The sequence below is a fragment of the Microcaecilia unicolor genome, chromosome 8 (assembly GCF_901765095.1).
Source record: "Microcaecilia unicolor chromosome 8, aMicUni1.1, whole genome shotgun sequence".
In the NCBI taxonomy this organism is placed as follows: Eukaryota; Metazoa; Chordata; class Amphibia; order Gymnophiona; family Siphonopidae; genus Microcaecilia; species Microcaecilia unicolor.
The window spans coordinates 76,566,198-76,583,242 of NC_044038.1; positions in this window are offsets into that span (position 1 = coordinate 76,566,198).

Consider the following 17,045-nt stretch of genomic DNA (forward strand, 5'->3'; position numbering starts at 1 on the left):
GCTAAACACCCTTCCCACCCCCCCCCCCCCCCAATTAAAAACAACAAAAACAGGTCAGCAAACCCTCATCGCATCTCACAATGCAAACATGCTGGTCAGCAATGAGTGTGGTCTGCCAACATGTCCTGTGTGTGCTGTGTCAGAGCAGCTTCCAGGGTTCCCTGTCATGTCATCTGATGCATCTCGGTCCCCATGGGTATAGGCCACGCCTCACCACACCTTTCCCCCGCTTCAGGCCACCCAGCTACTGCAGTATGCAAGCCATGTTGCATGTGCTGATCTCAACCTCACTCTTTTTACATACACAGGGCTCCAGCACCAGCAGGAGGAGCAGGCGGATGAGGAGGGCCACCTGGAGGAGGAGGAGCCAGCCCAGGAGGGCCACCAGCAGGAGGAGGAGGAGGAGGGGGTCCTCATCATTGATGAGGACATTCTGGAGGACCCCTCCCCACCTGCAGCTCCATTTGCGCCATCTCCCTCCCCTCGGCCATCTCCATCCCCTGAGGCAGCTCCATCGCCTGTGCCACCTCCATCCCCTGAGGCAGCTCCATCGCCTGGGCCACCTCCATTGCCTGGGCCACCTCCATCCCCTGGGCCACCTCACATCCAGCCCCTGGGCTAGCTGCCATCCTGCGCCTCCTGCAGCAGGTGGTAGATGGCCAGAACTAGCTGCTGCAGGAGGTCAGAGCGCTAAGGCAGGGTAATGAGCAGCTCCACGGCCCACTGAGGGTGATGCTGCTGCTGCTCATTACCCTGCTACAGAGGGCGCTGGTAAGAGGCCGTGGCCGGCCTTGACCTACTTTGGGGGGGGGGTGATATGTAGGGGTTGTGGGGAGTTGGGGGGGGGTTGGGTGAAATGTTGAAATGTGTGGGGGTGGTGTTGGGGGGATATGTTGTGGGGGGGGGAGGAATTGTTTGAGATGGGGGTTGGGGGGATATGTAGAGGTGTTGGGGGTTTGTTGTGTGGGGGGGGATTTGTAGGGGTGGGGGTGGGGGGGATTATGTTGGGGTTTTTACATTAATATATATTTTTTATATTTAATCTAACAGGGTGTGTGTGTCTCTCTACCTTGTGCATTACATATAACCAAATGGTGGTGTTGATGTGAGAGGAGGCAGCAATATGCATTGCATGAAATTTGAAGTGTGAACGGGAAAGTTGATGCATGTCTGTGATAATGTTGCCCATACAGAAGCCCACCTGTTCATTCCAACCTGCATGGCCGTATGTGCAGGGGGGGGTGGGCCGCGGAGGATGGATGGCTATTACTGTTGAGGAACACAAATGGCCATCCAGCCTCTCTCCCTCCCCCTTACCATACAGCCCCACAGCACAGAGTGGCATAAATAATAGATTTGTAGTCTAGCACTTGTGATCTGCCAAGTACAAACTTGCACATAACCCTAGGTAGCACATACATAATGTTTTCTCAGTGTTATCACCAGACACCCTTACCCACAACCATACCAAATTGGTGTGGGGGGGGGGGGGGGGCACCAAGGAGCTACAAACAGCTGCCTCATCTTTTCACATTCAATGCATCTGCAATGGTATATAGTGCTGAGGACAAAAGGGAAAACAATGGGAAAACCATTAGATGGAGGCTTACTGCATCACAGTTGCAATATAATACAAGAGTTACAGAACAGCACAAATAAATATGGTGTTCATTCACACCTTTTTCTGTAGTAAGTCAAGGTGACCTATCTTCTGGGTCTTTCCCTGTCCCAGGAGGACTGTAAGTTTGTACCTGAGGCAATAGAGGGTTAAGTGGCTCGCTCTAGCTCACAAGGCACAGCAGTGGGAATTGACCTGGCAACCTTGTGATTACAAGGCTGGTGATCTAACCACTAGGCCACGGCAGCCACCAGGTGGTAGCTACCTGCAGGTAATTTGGGTTAGGACCTGTAAGCACAAACCCTCTCCCTCACCATGTCTTAAGGGCTCAGTAGGCAGTGCCTGTGGCCACCTTGAAACTAGTTTGCAGCCTACATGTTAGAAATGTTGTTGTTTCAGAACTATGGAGGATTGTAGGACTGTGTTCAATACTGTGCTAAAAACATGATTTGCCTATATTGTTCCCCCTCCCCCTCCTATCAAAAGTGAGAATAGGTAGCCATTTCATAAATGGGGACGGGTTCAGCACATAAACAAGGATTGAACCTACCGGGAACCAATACAGCAGCTGGAACAGCTGGCCCACAGCATTGAGGACCTGGCAGAACCACACAGTACGGGGCTGATGGCCTCCAACCAGTGCACAGGAACCTGTGGTGAACATACAGCTAAGAGTTGACTGCAGACAACATACAGTGAATGGACACTCCTTAATAATGAGCAGAAAGAGAAGAGGTGGCAGAGAAATAAGAGCTTACCATAAACGTCTGTTTCAAGAATGTGTAGTGCGCCTTCTATCTTCTGGAACATTAGCTGGAAGTCTGCCTCAGTGAAAGGACCCTTGCCGAGGGGTGCTTGATTTGGTGCGATTGTAGCAATTTCTTAGCTCCCACAGATTGCCTGCTACAACCAGGCAGAGAGAATGGGAGACAGGAAGAGGCTCAAAGGATGGAAATGGAAGCGTTGTGGGCTGAGGACAACCACAAATAACAACCCCCCAAAATACACAGGTGTACCGAAGCATACCTTGCCAAACACAAACCTTAATATAAGTGAGGGTAAAAAGTGTGAACTAATGTGAATCAGAACTGCCAAAGTCCCAGCACATAAAATCGCGGATTAAATGACAATCAAGAAGGTAGGGATGCCCATAGTTATCTACCCATAATTGAAATCACGCGCTTCAAATCGCTACCTCAGCTGGGCACGTTTAGGAATTGTGTGTATAATCGAAATTAAAGCGCCCATATCAGACATGCCTATCCCCCGTCCAACATGGGTGTTCCTGGCGACGATATAAACGCCCACTCCGTATTTTCGAAACCCCATTGATACAATGCCGCCACGCCAGCCCCCAACCCGGAAGGGTAATTTTAGTGATGCAGAGGTGGAGCTCCTGGTGCAGGAGATAGAGCAAAGGCACGCCAATCTGTTTGCTCCCACAGGGCAGAGGCTGGCTGCGACCACAAAGCAGCGGGAATGGGAGGCGGTACGTGACAGGCTGAATGCAATCTTCCATTGTGGGAGAGACGTCGAGGACTATAAGCGGAAGTGGCGCAAGCTGAGGAGGGATGTGAGGAGGAAGGCTGGGGCCAATCCTGCAGCACATGACACAGCCAACCTCACCCCCATGGAGCTGATGGTTCATGCTCTCCTACCCCAGGAGGGCATCCACGGGATCGGGTCCCTTAACACCTCGGCCCAGCCTGAGGGCTCAGGTAGGTTGTCCATTATGAGGTTGGGGTATCTGTTGTGCTGCACTACACTGTGTTATACAAGTTGTGGCCAGGGGGAGGGAGGTGAGGAGTGGGGGGGGGGGGCAGGAGGAGGGAGGTGGGGGGAGGAGTTTCACCAGGGTGTGTCTCAGGCTGTCTTCATATGTGGAATAAACGCCCACCTTTATGATGGTGTCCTTACCTCCTAACCCCTACTCAGTTGCTCTGTACCCTTACTCCCTATCCCTACCGTAGTCATTGGCTTTCCTCTTACTTGTCCTGTGTGTGCATCTTAATTAAATTGTAAGCTCTATTTGAGTAGTGGTAGTATTAATGTGTGTCATAGGAACAGACTCTGTGGGTGCTGTGGGTGTTTGAGCACCCCCGATATTGAGGAAATATCATGTAGGTGTCCAGGAGGGAGGGGTTCTTTGCACTGAGCTTAGCACCCCCAATAATACTTTACACTTGGCTCCTATGGGTGTGTGTAGGTTACTACTGTGGCACAACTTTGGGGCCCTTCCTTCCTACTTCCTCCTATTTTCCCATCACCAAACTGTGCCTATTTCCTTCTGTCACCTCTGTGCTCTAGTCAGTGTGGGCCACATGCATGCAACTTAAGGAGCCTGTAATCGGGGTCATAAAGCAGTTCTAGGCAGTCTACCAAGTCAGTAGTAACACAAGACATGCTCAAATGTCCTTCACTTTAACAAATATACAACAAACAGCTTGTCCACAAAGTTGTGAGCGGTGTCTCTCTCTTGGCTGTCCGTCCACCACCTGTACCCAGCTGCCTATGGTGCTCTCTTTCACATGGGTGTCAATTCCATTCCTCCTCACCATCTCTGTTTGCTGGGTCATGAAGCGTGGGGCAATGTATATGAATGCTGAAAGACAAAAGTGGGTTATTTCACCAACACACTTCCTCACCCTTGTGCTATACAGGTGATGACTCTGATGAGGCTGGCCCTAGTGGCCTCCAATCCCAACAAAGGCCTACACCAGCAGGACAGCCTCAACCTCCACCACCTACAGCAGCAGTACAGCCTCAACCTCCACCGCATGCAGCAGCAGAACAGCCTCTACCTCCACCGCCTGCAGCACCAGCAGTACAGCCTCTGCCTCCACCACCTGCTGCAGCACTAGAGGCTGTACCTCCACCACCTGCAGCAGCAGAACCAGCAGTAGAGGCTCAACCTCCACCAGCACCACCAGCAGAGGCTGGACCTCTACCACCGGTTGACTTTGCTGATGAGGAGGATGCATATAGGGGGCCAACTCCTCGCCAGAGGCCATCCAGCCAAAGGAGGCAACTACTGCGGCTGGCACTGATTTGCTGCGGCACAATGTGCATTTGGAGGAGTACCGGCAGCAAAAATTAGAGCTGCAGCGGGAGGCACTGCAGGTGCAGTGCCAAGCCCACCAGAAACTGCTCCAGGCGCAGCGCCAAGCCCACCAGGAGGTGCTCCAGGCGCAGCACCAAACCCACAAAGGAGATGCTCCAAGCGCAGCACCAAGCCCACCAGGAGGTGCTCCAGCAACTCCAACAGCTGCAGCACACCATTGAAGGTCTGCGCCCTCAGGTCACAGCACCTACTCCACCGGTGCTGCTGCAGCAAGACCTGCCATCCACTTCCTCCAGTGGGCAGCAACCACCAGCTAAGAGGTGGGCGTTGAGATCGTCCGCCTCCGCAGCCACTAGTTCAGCACCCACCAAACCAGCTCCCCTTCTGGGTCCTGTGGCCAGGCTACAGCCAACAAGGTGGCCAGATTTCCACAGCGCAGCCGAAGCCGCAGGCTGCTGTGTGGATACGGAGGAGGACAGTGGGAGCAGCCCATCAGAGGAGTCTGAACAGACTTCCCCTGCAGCACCAGCTGCAAAGGAAGTCCGTGGGAGGGGTAAGAGGGGACGGGGAAGGGGACGGGGAAAGTGACGGCTCATGCTGGAGGGTGAGGGTTGGTGGGTGGTGGTGGGGGGTATGATGGTACCACTTATGTGAATAATACAAATAAATGTGTACTTACTTTCACAGAAAACTTGTTTCTATGAGTCTTTGTCTGGCTCTGACGCCAAGCTGGTAAGCAGTGAGCTCTGCTCTTTGGGCTGGGGGTGGAGGGGGCTCCTCTTCCTGCTCATCTGGGGCCTCCTCTGGTGGCTGTGGCTCCTCTGGGAGGACCTGTCCTCTGCGCTGGGCCAAATTGTACAGCATGCAGCACGCCACAAAGATCTTGGCCACCTTTTCTGGACTGTAGAGCAGCTCTCCTCCAGACCGGTCCAGACAGCGGAACCGGTTTTTCAACAAGCCAAAGGTCTGCTCGATGATCCCCCGGTGCTCCGATGCCTCCTGTTGTAGGTTTCTTCTGCCTCTGGTTGTGGGTGCACCACAGGGGTCATGAGCCACATTCTCTGCGGGTAGCCTCGGTCACCTTTGGAGAAAAACAGAATGAGATAGATGAGTGTGTATTGCTTGGAGCAGGTACGGGGGGGGGGGGGAGGGGGATTAGGATAGTGGGTTGTGGAGTGAGGTGGAGGAAGGCAGGGTGGAGGGTTGCCCAGTGGAGGAGGTATAGTATGGGTACATCCATGCTGCACTTACCTAGTAGCCATCCACCAGTGAACTCCCCTCGCTCAAACCTACGGAAGATGCCCGAGTGCTGTAGGATGTAGGCATCTTGGGTGGAACCGGGGTACCTGGCACACATGTCTAATATCTCCCCCTGGGCACACACACAACTTGCATGCTCATAGAATGAAATGCCTTCCTGTTTCTGTAGGTGGCTTCGTGTGGCCGGGGGGGTCTGAGTGCGACGTGTGTGCAGTCAATCACACCTATGACCGAGGGGAATCTAGCAACAGCATAGAAGGCAGTCATGTTGTTGTGCAGGGCCTGGGGGGTGGTGGGGAAAGTGATGTAGTGAGAGGTGTGAGTTAGAAAGGCATCCAGGAACTGGGTGAGACAGTGTGAAATAGAAGCCTGGGTGAGCCCTGTGTTAGCAGCTAATACAGATTGAAAACTCCCAGTGGCCAGGACAGAGAGAGAGGCAGTGATTTTGAGGTGGACAGGGATGGGGTTATTCCTATGGGTCTGGGGCTGAAGGAGGGGTTTCAGCTGCTCACAAAGCTGATGAATGGTCGCCCTATCAAACCTGAACCTTGTTAGACACTGCTGGTCAGTGAGGTGTAGGAAGGTGGTGCGGGGCCTGAACACTCGGGGCCGTGAATACCTCCTGCGGTGTGTGGCCTCTTCCTCTACCATGCCAGCCACCAGTGCATTAACTGCATCCATATCCCCACCAGTGCAAGTATTAGTACTAGTAGTAAAACAAGAACAGCACACAGATCTCTCACTGCCAGCCACCACGCCCTCTGGCCACTCACTCCCCAAACAATACAGGGAACACAGAGACAAACGGAGGTCAGGGAATACAATATACACGTGGGAACAGTGAATGGAGAGGGGTAGGGGAAGGGGAAGGGACCGATAGAGCAAGGAGGAGGAGTAGGGAAAGGTCAAAAGGTAAGACACAAAAGAGGCAGGTGAGGGTGACAACGTTCCGACTAGGGCAGACAGACGAACGTAACAGGTACTCCACACACTCAGCTTTCTCTGCAACCAACAATTCAGCTCTCCCAACACCGATCTCGCCACTCTCCAACTCCACACAATCGCTAATGGGTCTAAAGACGATTTCCCCCTTGCTCTGGTCACTTTTATTTCGGGTCTAAGCAATGACGACCATGTTCCCGCCCACCCAAAATCATTTCACTATCCATTATACGTTGTAGACGACCACCTCGTAACACGCCCCCGACACGCCCCTTATTTGGGCATTTGTATCTGAGCATACGAGCGAAACGGACGAACTGAAAGTTTTGTTTCCATTATACTGATTTATTCGTTTTTGGGAGATAAACGTCTATCTCCCTATTTGGGTCGCACTATAGGCGTTTTTCTCTTTCGATTAGAAGCAGGACAGTCAGCTAGCCAAATGTAGTACGTTTGGTGATGGGATCCCTAATCTGTTAGGGTTGAAGAATTCAAAAAGCTGAGAGAACTTCCCATGGAGTTTTGAGTTTTGTACACCCTAGATAATATGCTAGACCATGCCTGTAGTCCAAGTATGCAGTGCTGCTTCTCCTGGATGAGAGTGTTGCTTAGGGAAGAAGTACAATGGACTGATTGAGGTGTAACTCCAATACCACTTTAGGGAGGAATTTGGGGTGGGTTCGGAGTACAACCCTGTTGTGGTAGAACCTGGTGTAAGGTGGGTCTGCCACAATGGCTTGAAGTTCACTGACTCTTCTGGCAGAAGTAAGTGCTATTAAGAACACTACCCTATATATGAGGAACTTCAGAGAACAAGAATGAAGAGATTCAAATGGAGGTTTCATGAGAGCAGAGAGGATGACATTCAGATCCCACGCCACCAGAAGTGGTTTGATAGGAGGTTTGGTAGAAATAAACCTTTCATGAATCTAACTATCAAGGGATGAATGAAGTTGGTTTGTTATCAACTATAGAGTGAAAAGCACTAATGGCACTCATGTATTCTGACTGAGTTGGTTTTGAGACCAGAATCAGAAAGATGGAGGAGATACTCCATAAGGGTAGGAAGAGAGCACCTAACAGGGTTGAGTGCTGTGGCTGTACAGCAGAGGGAAAATCTTTTCCACTTGAAGTAGTAACACTTCTGTGTAAAAGGTTTCCTAGAGGATAATAGTATTCTAGAGACTTCTTCTGGAAGGTTTAAAGAATATAAGTCTATGTTGTCAAAAACCAAGCCATCAGGGCTAGAGAGCAGAGGTTTGGATGGAGGAGAGATCCCTCATTTTGTGTTATTGTTGGAAAAGGATCTAATCTCAATGGTTCCTTGGACATTAATTCTAGGAGAAGAGGGAACCAAATTTGACATGGCCAGTAGGGAGCAATTAGGATCATGGTCCCCTGGTCTTGACATAGTTTGAGAAGAATTTTTCCTATGAGAGACAGTGAGGGAAAGGTGTATAGAAGTTCCATACCCCAGTGGAGAAAGAAGGCATCTGGGACTACATGGTTGGGAGTATAGAGCTTGGAACAAAAGTAGGGTAGCTTGTTGTTCTGAGGAGAAGTGAACAGGTCTATCACTGGGGTTCCTCACTGCTCAAATATTCAATGAACTACTGACATGCTGAAGGACCATTCAAGGCTGAAGGACCCTGCTCAATTTGTCTGCCACAATGTTCTGTTTGCTGACTACGTAAACAGCTGCTATAGAGATGTTTTGAAAAGCTGCCCAAGTCCATATCTATATTGTTTGTCAACAGAGGTGGCAAGAACCTGTTCCTCCCTGTTTGTTCAGATAGTACATTGCAACCTGGTTATCTGTGTGAACTAGTATTATCTGGTTGAGTATGCAGTCTTGAAAAGTTTTCAGGGTGTTCCAGACTGCTTGCAATTCCAGGAGATTGATATGGAGGGGCATAATCGAAAGGGCGCCCAAGTTTTCCTGAGGACGTCCTTGCGGGACATCCCGGTGAAGGGGCGGGGAAACCCATATTATCGAAACAAGATGGGTGTCCATCTTTCGTTTCGATAATACGGTCGGGGACGCCCAAATCACGAAATTAGAGATGGTCGTCCTTAGAGATGGTTGTCCCCAATTTTCAGCGATAATGGAAACTGAGGATGCCCATCTCAGAAACGACCAAGTGCAAGCCCTTTGGTCATGGGAGGAGCCAGCATTCATAGTGCACTGGTCCCTTTGACATGCCAAGACAACAACCGAGCACCCTAGGGGGCACTGCAGTGGACTTCAGAAATTGCTCCCAGGTGCATAACTTCCTTACCTTGTATGCTGAACCCCCCAAAACCCACTCCCCACAACTGTACACCACTACCATAGCCCTTAGGGGTGAAGGGGGGCACGCACATGTGGGTACAGTGGGTTTCTGGTGGGTTTTGAAGGGCTCACATTTACCACCACAAGTGTAACAGGTAGGGGGGGATGGGCCTGGGTCCGCCTGCCTGAAGTGCACTGCACCCACTAAAACTGCTCCAGGGACCTGCATACTGCTGTCATGGAGCTGGGTATGATATTTGAGGCTGGCATAGAGGCTGGAAAAAATATTTTTTTAATTTTTTTGAGGGTGGGAGGGGGTTAGTGACCACTGGGGGAGTAAGGGGAGGTCATCCCCGATTCCCTCCGGTGGTCATCCCCGATTCCCTCCGGTGGTCAACTGGTCATTTAGGGCACATTTTTGTGGCTTGGTCGTAAGAAAAAAGGATCAGGTAAAGTCGTCCAAGTGTTCGTCATGGACGCCCTTCTTTTTTCCATTATCGGTCGAGGACGCCCATGTGTTAGGCACACCCCAGTCCCGCCTTCGCTATGCCTCCGACATGCCCCCATTAACTTTGGTTGTCCCCGCGACGGAAAGCAGTTGAGGATGCCCAAAATCGGCTTTCGATTATGCCGATTTGGGCGACCCTGTGAGAAGGACGCCCATCTTGCGATTTGTGTCAAAAGATGGGCACCCTTCTCTTTCGAAAATAAGCCTGATGATGTAGTTTCTCCTGTCGGGACCAAGAAACCTGTGTGTGGAGACCATTGAGGTGAGCACCCCAACCAACTATGGATGCATCTGTGGTGAGGACTTTGTGATGTGGAAGGGGCTGAAATGGAAGTCCCCAGGTGAGATTCTGGGAAACCATCCACCACTGTAGAGAGTTTTGTAGCTGTGGAGTACCTTGAACACGGGTCGAGAGCAGTCCCATGGTATGGGACTAATGAGAGTAGAGTATCCATTGAGGAATTAGGAAGTGGAGTCGGGCCAATGGGGTTACATGGACTGTTGACTCTATGTGACCTAGGATGCAGAGCATCTGATGAGCAGATACCTGGGTGGATTTGGAAATCTGAGCAAAGGGATGCACTATGTTGCCTGCTTTCAGTTGAAGGAGGAAAGCTGAACCCCTGATGAACTCTAAGTTCTGAACAGGTTGAAGATGTGATTTTTGGAAATTTAACACAAATCTGAGGAGTTCTAGGAGTCTTGTGGCAGACAGAATTGACATCTGTGCCACCTCCCGGGAAGCTGTCTTTATTAACTAGTCGTTGAGGTAGAGGAAGATGTGTATTCCTCTCCTGTGGAGTGTTGCAGCTACCATATCAGGCATGTTGTGAAGACTCGAGGAGCTGAAGCCGAATGCTAAGACCTTGTACTGATAATGCCGAGTTCCACAGCGGAAGCACAGGAACTTTCTGTGGGCAGAGAGGATAGGTATGTGAGTGTATACCTCTTTGAAACCTAGAGAAGAAAGCCAGTTGTTGAGTTGGAGCATGGGGAGAAGTAATTCCAGGGAAACCATGCAAAATGTTTCTTTGAGTAGTAATTTGTTTAAATCTTCCAGGTTGAGAATTGGTCATACTCACCCCATCTTTTTTTTTGATATGAGAATGTACCTGGAATAAAACCCTCAACACCACTCCAGTGGAGGTGTTGGTTCTATTGCATTCTGCTGGAGAAGGGTAGAGAGCTCGAAGTACTGTCATTTGGAGGGAGTTGAAATGAAGCTCTCTCGGTGGATGGTCAGGAGGTTGTTTTTCCCAATGCAGAGCGTAACCGTGCAGTATGATACGTAGCATTCAACGGTTAGAAGTTATGAGGATAAGAGAATAAGAGGATAAGTCTGCGACCTACTTGTTGGCAACTTGGCATGGACAACTGGACAGTGGCAGTGCTCTTTAGGAGTCAAAAACTGGGTTGTTGTTTAGACTGAGAAGAAATCTGATTCCTGTCCCCACTGCTTCCACAGACTTGAGTATTGGGACATAGTCTTTTGATGTGAAGGAGGGGTGGTAGTGTAATGATGCTTAGATGTAAAGTAATTTGAGCATCGAAATCCTCCTGCAAATCTTCAAGAAGAAGAAGAGGCTGCAAACGTCTGTGGCCTGGATAGAGTTTTAATAGTATCTATATGCTTTTTAATTAGGCCAGCCACTTCCTCGATTTTGTCATCAAACAAATTATCTCCATAACAAGGACATCTGCTAGATTCTCTTGGACAGCAGATTCAAGGTCGAGGACCCTGAGCCAGGAAGGCCACCGCATTGCAACTGCTAAGGTGGAAATACATAAAGAAATATCAAATGCCAGATATTTATGACAATCTAGACGTTTCCTGTGAAGCTTAAAGAATTCATCAGCCTTTTCAGGAGGAAGAAATTCTGCAAAGGAGAGAATGTTCTTTATTAGAGACTTTAAATAAATTGTGAAATAAAGTTGATAATACAATATATGATTGGTTAACATTGAGGCCTAAAATGTTTTTCAGGCAAAAGAGTCTAATGTTCTAGCTTCTCTGCCTGTAGGAGCAGAAGGATGAGACTCGCAACTGCGAGTACATTTTAAAGCAGAATCCACAACTAAGGAATGATGAGGTAACTGAGTTTTCTGAAATCAAGTGTATTTCTATATTCTATACATTGTATCAATTTTATTTGGAGCAACTTCAACTGTTAGTAGAGTCTCCAAGTTTTTGATCAGAGTATTCTTCATAGTTGTATGAAATGGAGCAGTGATTCCTTCTCTAGGTGAGTCATAATCTAGCACCTCAAAGAGTTCTGAATGAGATTTTTCCTCTGTTTCCAATTTGCAAGGTACAGATTGGGCCATCTCACAGAAAAAGCCAGGAAAGGATATACTTTCTGGAGGAGTCATGTCTCTCAGGTAATGGAAAAGGATCAGATGGGATGCCATAGGACTCTTCGGCTGAGAGGCCCTGATCTATCTCCCTGGAGAGGTCTGAGTCTGACTCTTCAAAGTACTGTTCTTGGGAAGTACATGAAATAGGGTTACCATATGTCCGGATTTACCCGGTCATGTCCTCTTTTTGAGGACATGTCCGGGCAACCGGGCGGGTTTTGCCAATCTGCCCATTTGTCCGGATTTCTGGACAAATGGGCAGATTGCTAGCCTCCCCTCCCCTTAGTTACTACTGCCCTGGTGGTCTAGTGACCTCTTCCGCCTTCGAGGCAGGGAAGAGCCCCCTCTTTCCTGCCCGGAGCCCTGCCCTGCATGCATCCTTCCTGTTGGTGATCTCAGCACCGATTCAAAATGGCCGCAGAGAGTTGAAGTGACCTCGTGAGACTTCAACTCTCGGCGGCCATTTTGAATCAGCGCCGAGATCACCAACAGGAAGAATGCTTGCAGGGCAGCGCTCTGGGCAGGAAAGAGGGGGCTCTTTCCTGCCCCGAAGAGGTCACTAGACCACCAGGGCAGTAGTAAGGTAAGGGGAGAGGGGTGATGGGGTGTGTGACAGAGGGAGGGGAAAATGTGATGGGGCGGAGCGAGGGCATGAAAGGGGGCGGAGTGAGGTGTGAAAGGGGCAGGGTGGGGTGTGTGGTGTGGGTGGGGCATGTGCCCTCCTTTTTGTGGGACAAAATATGGTAACCCTAACATGTAAGAGATTATCAACTAGAGCATGGGCTCTGCATTGAAGTGCATCGAGGCAGATGAGTCTCCAAGGTTGAAGAAAATTCCTCTGTTGATGTCAACGCATACATTGGTTGGGTTTGTGCTGCTCCCGATGATCGATGCCAAGCCAATGTGCAGGGCCTCTCCTGTGACTGTTTCTCTGATGTATTGATGGGCTCAGCTTAGGCTGGTGGAAGCACCCTATAAGCCTGTATGGACACAAATACAGGAGCCCTGAGAGCTCTTCCTTAAGCATAGCACAAATTTCCTCTTGTAGGATAGGCGTTGGTACCAGCTGAGAAAGCGGTGTGGATATAGCCTGAGTTATAATCTGTGCAGGTGCAGGAGACCTCAAAGACCGCAAAGGCTCTTGATGAGAAATTAGTTGGAGAAAAAGAGAGCGGTCACTGTGGCATGGATGTTTCCCTTACATCAAGGATGTCAATGCAGGGGAGTATTGGTAAAGTGCCTGGAGGGAGAATGAAGGTGATGCTTCTTAGGTTTTTTTACGCTGCAGGTCCCTCGATGCATGAGGCACCAACAAAGAGGACATAGAGTCCTTACGCGGTTGTGGTACCAAATCCGATGTCAGACCCTCTCGATATTGTGTCAGTGCACCTGATGTTGATGCTGATACAGGTTCCGCGTCAAGTGCCGAATTCCCTGCCATGCTCGATGCAGATCCCAATGTTGATGCAGACCCAAAAGTTTTTCATGTTAGACTCTGTGAGCTTTAAGGGTCCTTGCTTGCAGGCTACGTCCTGATGCTCTGGACCCAAACACTGAACACACCAGTTATGGGGGTCTGTCCTTGAAATGGTCCTATTGCATCGAGTACACCTCTTAAAGCCACTCGGCACACTCGTTGACATGGAGGAAAAAATGGCTGACGCAAGGTCGAAAGAGTCTATGGCCCAGGGAGTTTGAGTAGTCATGTACGTGAAAATGGTCGATGCTTCCTGGGCAAAAATAAAAAATAATTTTAAAAAATGAATAAAGAAAAAGAAGAATATGAAGAAAAAATATCCCGAAAGGGAAGGCACCATAAGGCAAAAGTTTGACGTGCTGAGGAGAGATTAGAAAACCAACCTCTCCTGCTCTGAGGGAAATGATAGACTGCTGATCCAGCACTGAAGCGTCAGGTGGGAAGGCACCCGTGCATGTCCGGTGGGGGCACTGCCACAAAGTTTTAAAGTGACAGTGCACTATGCCAGTGTCTGCATTGGGCTCTGTGGATGAAATGAACTACATGTGAAAATATTATGCCTGCTTGTCTTCAGAGAACATGTATGTTCTGACACACACATGTGTATTTTAGTATTTCAGAACATACACATTTATGTCTGACACATTAGTACCATATAAGTCTATGTTTTCTGAAGCTGTCACAGTGTCTTATATCCTTTGTCAGTATTGCTTTTAGTGGAGAAAAAAACACAGGGAGATTAAGAAAATGACCTCCCTTTATCTCTCCATTAGAGCTCTGCACAAAACAAGCAATATTCTAAAACCTAGACATTCCCAGGTTCAGGGGTAAATCTTGACATTCATATTGGCACTGGCAGACATAAACATGCATTACTCTTCTGAAATGAAGAATGTGTATGTGTCTTTTTGCCCCACCCTAGTCCCACCCAAAATATCCCCAGATCATGCCCCCTTGCCATAAGTACATATTCAATGTTTGGACGTGTATATCTTGACTTTCTAAAATTGAGTTTAGATGTATATGTGCTGGTTTCTGCACATCCAAATCGCAAATAGGTCTTCCAAATTGACCGCCTATCACTCCAAGTGGCACTGCTGAAAATGTAAGCAAAAATTGCATCCAATCAATGTTATATCTGCTGGTTATGCATGTCTACTTAAATGCATAAATTATTCATTTAATGTCTCAATGTTGCCATTAAATGAATCACTTGAAGCCCCCACCCCTGGCCTACTGCAAATCCAGCCCCAATTTTAAACCGTAACTTTGTCCACGTGAATATTAATATTATAAACTATTTTTGCATGTAAAGCTCAGTCTTACGTGCATAAGAAGACTTTTATAAAATTATCCAAAGGGATAAGTATGTAAAAGTCAGATCTGCACCAAAAAGGTGTTCCCTTTTACATAGTCCGCATAAAGGTCCTGGGCAGAGTTTGGGTGGAGCTCAGGCAACTCACTTATCTAACCTCCACACATTCATTAATCTACCCCCACCTACCTACCTACTCCTTCCCCCCCCCCCCCACCACCACTCTCGCCTAACTAGTTGTTTCATCAAAGAAGTCCATGTCCATCAGATTTGTAGGGTGAGATGTTCACCTTGTAGCTTCCTGGTTCTGCTCTACACCATCCTTCACTGGTGCTTCTGTCACCTTGGCCCCCTCTGAGGTTGAGCTAATAAATCTCTTGCCTGTTGTGTTAATTGCATTTGTCTTGGCTGTTCCTTTGCTTATCCTGTCTTCAATACGTGCTTTCTCCCTTTGTTGGAAATAAAATTTAGTTCCTTTCCTGTATGAACCTTCGGGTCACCGTATAAAATCATTTTTCTTTTTGTTTAAAAGACAGCGGTTTCGGATAAGATGGTTGTAAGTTATTCAGGAACCAGCAGGGAGAAGCTGACACAGAAGTGTTATGTGGATTAAACCGTCTATAATTTTAACTCACAAATATATTTCACTATTTTGTAGTCATCATGGGGGGAATTCAGGAAAGGTTGCTCAAAGTTAGGTGCTGGGATGATGCATGTTAAACACAAAGTCAGTAACAGTAGTTCTGCGCAGAACTGCTGTTATAGAATACTAGTTTAAGACTGCATTTTTGCATCCTAACTGTAGGCCCGAGCATTTATGCCAGATATGCTTGCGCCTAACTGTTGTCAGGCGCAGAAATGCCAGCATTCTATAACACCGATTCTAAATGCTCAGTACGGCCCTGACCTGCCCATGCCCCTCCCATGGCAACACCCCCTTTGGAGTTGCACACTGGTTATAGAATAGGGGCATAGGTCAGTTATGTGCTGAACTACTAATGACTGGCAATTAACACTTGTTAAGGTCAATTATTCATAGTTAGCACTAATTCAGCCAATTAGTTTACACACATATCTAATAACCATATGCAAACTTGAGCGCCTCACGTTGGGCGCCCTTTACAGAATTCCAGGAAATATGTATTTTTCTAATTCCTCTCTATACAGCATAAACACTCTACTGCTTTTCACCTATTTTTTTTCTTCCATATGATGGGAATTAAAAGATATTTACAGCTTACAGGGCAGAGGTGTAGCCATGGTGGACCTTTATGGGCACAGGCCCTCCCGTATTGCCTCAGGCCCCTCCAACTTCAGTGCATCAGCAGGGATCCCCAGGCCCCGCCAGCTGAATCACTCCAGAGCCTGTTTATTCTGATGGGCAGCCGGCACTGTAAGCAGATCAAGACTTTAAGTGGCATATCCTCTTCATAATCTCACAAGATCATGGATGGGGCATGTGGCCTGTGAGGATTTGGTGTGCCAGCTGTACATTAGAGGAGAAAGGCAGAGTTGGGGAGTGGAGTGGCAGGCTCCTACCTCTAATTGATGGCTGAGTGACATGTGACAGTAGCAGGGAATGAGGGAGATGGAGAGGAGAGGAGGACAGGCCTAGTGCCCTCCAACTTGACCTTCCCATAAATTGAGCTTTGGCTCCATCACTGCTACATGGTTACAAGTTGTTGAGTCTTTGTCTGCCCAGACTTCCTATAATATGGCCGTATCTGTATTTCAATTTTATTATGATTCAGTTTTATTTATTGTTTAGTTATTAACTGTGACATGCTATGCATTGTTTTCATTATCTTGGTCTGTATCAGCACTTTTGTGTTCATTGTGGTTAAACATGCTTTTAATATTTCCTTCACTGGTGGAATGTGTAAAAAGAAGATAAATAATAGCTTTATTTCAGTGAAAGAAAAGTTCCTCTCTTTCTCTTGCTCCCTCTTGTGTGATAGAACATCTGTTCTCAGAGCAGAGCAAAACCAGCTCTTGCCTAACAGAAATTTTTTCACTCCCTGTTCTCACCAGTGCTGATGTAATTCTCCTCTGAGTACAACCTTTTGTTGTGTTTTTGTTTTCAAAGACCCTCTGCAAGGCTCTTTCATCTCCTTGGTTTGGATATTTGCTGGTTTCTCGCAGTCAGGACCATAGCAAGCTATAATTGCGCCCTGTATGACTCTCCCACTGGCACCTCACCTACTCGCTGCCGCCAGTGATAGGAGACGGTGGACTGG